This window comes from Eriocheir sinensis, unplaced genomic scaffold, assembly GCF_024679095.1.
Source record: "Eriocheir sinensis breed Jianghai 21 unplaced genomic scaffold, ASM2467909v1 Scaffold20, whole genome shotgun sequence".
Lineage (NCBI taxonomy): Eukaryota > Metazoa > Arthropoda > Malacostraca > Decapoda > Varunidae > Eriocheir > Eriocheir sinensis.
The window spans coordinates 847,015-854,446 of record NW_026111406.1 but is presented as its reverse complement, the minus strand read 5'-3'; the positions used below and the strand labels follow the sequence as shown (position 1 = coordinate 854,446).

Here is a 7,432-nt window from a genome sequence, read left to right as displayed (position 1 = left end):
GCCTAAGGCCTCTTACAGACTCCTACGTTCTTATGTTCTTATGTTTTCAATATTAGATAGAGCTACGCTACACAGACCTGTATATTTTATGTGTTTTGAGTGTCAAGTTTAACGGTGTTAATTATTTTTTGACAAGGCTGGAGGTTTCGTCACGCAACGTGATGGCGAAATCCTCCGGACACGAGCCTTGAATTTGCTTGCTTATTTACCCCCAGTGTGTGTAAGGGTGTGTGCCTCAAGACTACTCTTCTGGGGGGATTGTTTCCAACATTCCTTACCCTCAAAGTTTCTTACCCCCATATGTGTAAGGCTATGTGTAGGCCCTATCAGTTAAATAAAAGCTAGGACTGAGCCACTTCATGTTACTTAGGACGATGTCGGCTAGAGCAAGTTTAGGACTGAGACGTTTCATGTTACTTAAGCGACAAAAACGAGATAAATCCCTTACTATCCTATGTAGGTAGGACATTCGACTATGGCTTTATTGTAAATAAACTATAGTACCCGTCGATAGTGCTAATTATTTGACAAGGCTGAAGGTTTCGTCACGCAACCTGATGGCGAAATCCTCGGGACACGAGCCTTGAATTTGCTTGCTTATTTACCCCCAGTGTGTGTAAGGGTGTGTGCCTCAAGACCACTCTTCTGGGGGGATTCTTTCCCATGTTCCTTATCTTCAAAGTTTTTTACCCCCATGTGTGTAAGGCTATGTGTAGGCCCTATTAGTTGAATACAAGTTAGGACTGAGCCACTTCATGTTACTTAGGACGATGTCGGCTAGAGCAAATTTAGGACTGAGACGTTTCATGTTACCTAAACGACAAAAAACGAGATAAATCCCTTTCTATCCTATGTAGGTAGGTCATTCGACTCTGGCTTTATTGTAAATAAACTATAGTACCCGTCATTAGTGCTAGCTATTTGACAAGGCTGGAGGTTTCGTCACGCAACGTGATGGCGAAATCCTCCGGACACGAGCCTTGAAGTTGCTTGCTTATTTACCCCCAGTGTGTGTAAGGGTGTGTGCCTCAAGACTACTACTCTTCTGGGGGGATTGTTTCCCACTTTCCTTATCTTCAAAGTTTTTTACCCCCATGTGTGTAAGGCTTTGTGCAGGTCCTATCAGTTGAATACAAGTTAGGACTGAGCCACTTCATGTTACTTAGGACGATGTCGGCTAGAGCAAGTTTAGGACTGAGACGTTTCATGTTACTTAAGCGATAAAAACGAGATAAATCCCTACTATCCTATGTAGGTAGGTCATTCGACTCTGGCTTTATTGTAAATAAACTATAGTACCCGTCGATAGTCTAAACAGCTTCAAAAACCTCATATGTGTGTAAGGGTGTGTGCAGGGGCCTTATCAGTTTAATAAAAAATAGGACTAAGCCACTTCATGTTACTTAGGACGATGAAAAGGACCCGTCGGTTAGAGCAAGCTTAGGACTGAGACGTTTCATGTTACTTAAGCGACGAGAACGAGATAAATCCCTTACTATCCTATGTAGGAAGGTTATTCGACTCTGGCTTTATTGTAAATAATTTATAGTACCCATGGATAGTCTAAGCAGCTTCAAAACCCCCAGTATTTAAGAAAATGGCGATTATTGTTAAGATATTGCTCGAAAATTGATCAAAGTAGGCGTAGATGGTTTAAAATAGCAAAAGTGCACTATACCACTGAAGATCTAAGTTTCAGGGAAGCATGGGGCACTTAGTGAGTGTTGATACCATTCGGTTTCTTAGCATATTTGAGGTGTTCAGAAACCCACTTCAATTTGCGAATCAGCCAAGTTTGAGGTCATATTCTTGCTCGCCAGCTTCCAACGCCCCGGAAACACTGTTTACTGACTCTGTACATCCTATTTACAAGGGTGTTATGATATGAGCGGGACGGTCCAGGACAGTGTCCGAAAATTGTGTAAACTGTCCCGGTCCTTCTATAAAATCGACGGGTGAAAAGCGGGATTCGTCAATTCAGTGTACTTAAGCCGTTGATATCGCGTTGATGTGCGAAAAGTTGCATCGCTAGGGCTTCATTCAGTTCAGATTTGAGTTCGGCATGCAAAACTACCTTATACCTGTGAGTCTGCGTTTCCAGTGTTGAGTTCTTCTCGGTCGACCCCAAATATTACTTAAGAAAAATGACGGCCGAAACCGAAAAATCGAGTTAAAGTCCCTTCAAACACGTTGTATTTTGATGAGCTCCCATGATTTGATTCGTTAGTGCACCGCCCGCATCATATCCGAAAATGAGTTCAAAAGACTGCATACTAATGGTTTTATCGCTGGTTTCCTTTTTTTCGTTCAAGTGGCCTAACATGTCAGGTGGAATCAATGTTACTTAAGAGCGTCTTTTGTGGTAGGTGTAGTTTTTTCGTGATTTTGACGAGACCGCGTTCATTCGACGCGCAATGGGTTGATACGTTAGTCACTCGAGTTTCGTGGGTCTCGGTGGCCTATTTTTTGCACAATGGTGAAATTTTTTTTTAGGACCGTCTCACCCACCACGGTCCTATCCTATTTTGTTACTTAAGCGACCCCTTCAAGTGGTCACCCCACCTAACCCATTGTCGCTGTAGTCCCAGGACATGGCGCAATCGTATTCCCGGGGTCTGCCTCAGTTCCCGAGATATAGCCGGTTGTCGAAAACGGTCCGATACGAAAATTGGACTTTCGCAAATAGGACAGTCCCATGACGGTCTAAACCCAGCTCACGCTCCCTTTTTATGGGTGAACACTTCAACGCTTGGTGAATTCTGCTTCACAATGATAGGAAGAGCCGACATCGAAGGATCAAAAAGCGACGTAGCTATGAACGCTTGGCTGCCACAAGCAAGTTATCCCTGTGGTAAGTTTTCTGACACCTCTAGCTTAAAACGCATAAAGTCAAAAGGATCGATAGGCCCTGCTTTCACAGTCCGTATTCGTACTGAAAATCAGGATCAAGCCAGCATTTGCCCTTTTGCTCTACGCGAGGTTTATGTCCACGCTGAGCTGGCCTTAGGACACCTGCGTTATCGTTTGACAGATGTATCGCCCCAGTCAAACTCATCACCTGATAATGTCCTCGGAGCGGATCGCGGCGCTCCCTTGCTTCCGCCGCTTTAGTCTAGAAACAGGAGACAATCCCACGTGGGGAAGCTCCGATTCCGTCTCACCGAGTAAGTAAAGAAACGATCAGAGTAGTGGTATTTCATTGTCTCCGCACGGAGCAAGCCCCTGATGTGACGACCTCCCACTTATGCTACACCTCTGATGTCTCTCTACAAAATCAGACTAGAGTCAAGCTCAACAGGGTCTTCTTTCCCCGCTGTTAGGCGCAGGCCCGTTCCCCTGCCTGTGGGTTCGCTAGATAGTAGATAGGGAAGTGGGAATCTCGTTAATCCATTCATGCGCTTCACTAATTAGATGACGAGGCATTTGGCTCAACGGTCTCCTCCTCCCCTATTAGCCGCGCAGCTTATCCTCCACTCACTGTCTAATCCACAAAAGGATCTTAGCGAGCGGGGACAAGGGCGCGGAGCCCCGCCGAACACAGGGAATCGTTCATCTTCATTTGGAAAGTATTCTGCCCATAGTTACTCCCGCCGTTTACCCGCGCTTGGTTGAATCTCTTCACTTTGACATTCAGAGCACTGGGCAGAAATCAAATTGCGTCAACATCTGTCTTTGACCATCGCAATGCTTTGTTTTAATTATACAGTCGGATTCCCCTGGTTCGTGTCAGTTCTGAGTTGATCGCTGGGCGCCAGCCGAAGTGGGTTTGGAGCGAGGGACGACTGCTGCTGCTACCTAACCGGCCGAAAGCCGGCAATAGAGAGAGCCGGAGCCCCCGCGCCCACGCAGCCTAGCACGTTCCACGGGAGGGCCAGAGACACGCCGGTCCGAGCTCTCGGCACGAGTGGCGAGAGGGCTAGAGCCGCCACCGCGAAATGCGAGCTACCGCACGCCGGGCTGTTGGCCCCACCTCGCATGAGCGTGTCCCGCCTGCGACCGGCGCTGCGCGAACCCTGCGGTGGTTCCCCAACACGCGCTGCCCCGCCGCGCCGGCCTTAGCGCGGACGGCGGAGTGGGACCGGGAGCGACCGTAGGGCCCCAACGACGCGGTGATCGCCTGCCGGCCGCTTTTGCGAACCCGGACCACACAAGCACCGCCGCACCGGCGAGCTGGTAACAAGGACAGCGCGACGCGAGGCCGCATTTGGAATGGGTCGCCGCCACCGGGGAAGGCGAGACAGTGCGGATGATCGGACACCGGCGACGTTGGTGCCGCAGGGTAGACGGCATCACCCATCACCGCGCGCAGCTCAGAGCCTCTGAGCCCAGGGCCAGGCCCGCTTCCCGCACAGGCCCGACTGGCCCGATCCTCAGAGCCAATCCTTATCCCGAATTTACGGATCTAATTTGCCGACTTCCCTTACCTACATTAGTCTATCGACCAGAGGCTTACCTTGGAGACCGACTGCGGATATGGGTACGCACAGGCCCGAAACTGGGGTGCATCGCGGAGGCCGCGTGCGCACGTGCGCCGAGCCGTGACGCCGCAGAACGCAGCAGCAGACCCCCCCGCTTCGCCCCATGCAGTTACCTGCCTCGCATGTTTCACGGACCGGCAGTGGTACGCGGGACGCCGCAAGAATCGAGATGCTCTACGGCAGACCGTGTTACCAACACCCTTTCGCTCTGCGAGTGGCTTATAGGGTCACGGCGCCTTAAACATCAAAGAAAACTCTTCACCGGGCCACCTCCGATGGACGCAAGTTGGTTCCCGTTACCAGGTTCCTGCACCAAGGGCCGGCCCAAGAAGGAACCTAGTCCCGGTTGGCATCCAGGCCTGGTTACGAAATAAGTACCGTATTCCCTTTCACCACGAATTCCCATCGGCAACTGAGAATAATCTCTCACGGATGAGCCGCCACGGATGACGACAACTCGCTCGGCCGTTGCCTCTTAGCGTGGTATAAGGCTTTAGCCTTGGGCTTAGGAGCGACTTACCCATGTCCAACTGATGTTCACATGGAACCCTTCTCCACATCGGCCTTCAAGGGAAGTCTTTCTGGACTATTTGCTACTACCACCAAAATCTGCACCAGGGGCGGCTCCAGGCCGGCTCGCGCCGGATCCCTTCAGCGCTCACCCCTGCGACCCTCCTACTCGCTGGGGCTTGGGGGCCTGGGCTCCCCCCGGTGAGGAGGGGAGCTTGGCCTTTAGTGCCACCGGCGGTCGAGTATCGGGAGAATGCTTGAGCACCATACCATTTTATGGGCTAGTTGCTTCTGCAGGTGAGTTGTTACACACTCCTTAGCGGATTGCAACTTCAATGGCCACCGTCCTGCTACCAACGTCTTTCGATGGGGTCTAGATGAGCATTCGTTTAGGCCCCTTAACTCGACGTTTGGTTCATCCCACAACGCCAGTTCTGCTTACCAAAATTGGCCCACTAGATACTCGGATTAGTCGCCGAAGCTTCAGCGCTCAAGCAAGCTCGGCATCTCAGCCATTTAAAGTTTGAGAATAGGTTGAGGACGTTTCGTCCCCAAGACCTCTAATCATTCGCTTTACCGGATGAAACTCCTCCGTTTCCGCGAATACCAGCTATCCTGATGGAATCTTCGGAGGGAACCAGCTACTAGATGGTTCGATTAGTCTTTCGCCCCTATACCCAGCTGTGACAATCGATTTGCACGGACCTCCACCAGAATGTCCTCTGACTTCATCCTGGCCAGGCATAGTTCACCATCTTTCGGGTCCAACATGTTTGCTCATGGTACTTGCCGACAGCACGCGTGCTAGGCCACTCTAGACAGAGCAGGATCGGAAAGGCAAATGAGAGCCGAAACACCCGAAGCCCGCCTGACGCGCGGCGCGCCAACCGAGAGCCCAAGCAACGCTTGCGAGGCCAACAACAGATTTGCACGACGGCGTCGAATGGCAAGTCCCGGGCCTGCGCCCCCCTGCGTACAAGCGCCTCCCGCGAAGGAGACGGACCACCGTGCGCACCGAGCACCCGCGAGGCCGGAGGTAAGCGACGGGGTAAGGGGACTCACCCCGCGCACCCCCCTCGACCACGCTTTGGGATGGGAAACTCGGCGGCAGCCGGTCGGGGATCGGCCCCGGAGGACGCCGACCGAGGCCCGAAGACCCCGGGACGCTCCCCTTTCACTTTCATAACGCCTCTGGGTTTAATGCGCCCAATGACTCGCACACATGTTAGACTCCTTGGTCCGTGTTTCAAGACGGGTCGGGTGGGTCACCGACCTTTTGCACGCCGCGAGAGGGTTTGCCCCTCTACTGCACGACCGTCGCAGGGCAGCCAGGACACCAGAGCTTTCCCTCTTCGACCGCGTAAACGCAGACGTCGGGGTACCAATCCGCCTGGGCCTTCGACGTCCCCAGCAACGGGTCGCGGCGATCTACATCACGAGGGGAAATACGCCCGCCGGCGCCGGCTCGGACGTGGGCACGCCCAAGGGTTCCTGGGTCGCATAAGCGAATCCCGCCCCCCAGCAAGCTTTGGCCGACGAGCCGAATCCCCTCGCTTCGACCTTCGAGGTCCCACCCGTTTGGCCCTTAACGGTTTCACGTACTCTTGAACTCCCTCTTCAAAATTCTTTTCAACTTTCCCTCACGGTACTTGTTCGCTATCGGTCTCGTGGTCATATTTAGCCTTATATTGAGTCTACCACCTGCTTAGTTAGGGCTGCATTCTCAAGCAACCCGACTCTACGGAGGGGCCCTTTCCGACAATATCTCGCGTACCCTCGCGGGCTCCGCCACACCGGCCTGTCACCCTCCATGGGTAGTGGCCGCTTTCAAGCATAACTTTGGCGGTGAGAGACTGCGTGCCGGACCCTCCGAAACGCAACACCCCTGGCGCCGGGTCACGACGCCAGGTTATGCGCTGGGCTCTTCCCGGTTCAGTCGCCCTTACTAAGGGAATCCCTGTTGGTTTATTTTCCTCCGCTTATTAATATGCATAAATTTGGCGGGTACTCTACCCTAACACGAGGTCGACATTGGAGTAGCAGCAATAAGAGATCCTTGTTGCTGGCGGGAGGGGAGGAGTTGATTCGCTCTTCAGCTCGTCGGTCCCTTCCTTTGAATAATGGCGGCCAGTCGGCGGTGGTGCACACAGACACGCGGGACGTGATCCCGCGGTTATTTCCGTCTGCTCGCAGCAAGGAGAGGTAGGGTGATCCGGGTTAGTCGAGTAAATAACCGGCCCGGTCGCCTTCTCCTGCCTATCACGCAAAGCAGAGCCACTCCAGGTCCCAAGGACTGAAAGGTGTGAATATTTGAAAATAAGGAAGTCAGAGGCCGATAGTGGTTTGTACGTATATTTTGCGGAGTGGATGGTGTGAGAAGTACTCCGTATAGCGGAGGGACCTTTTGATAGGGTCCAGCCTTGATAGTCGGAGGGAGGCGAGCG

General features: G+C 52.4%; 1 pseudogene; it reads right to left on the bottom strand.

The window, feature by feature from the left end:
* Positions 1-2,651: 2,651 nt before the first annotated feature.
* LOC126990788 (large subunit ribosomal RNA) lies at positions 2,652-7,016 on the bottom strand (annotated as a pseudogene).
* Positions 7,017-7,432: the final 416 nt, after the last annotated feature.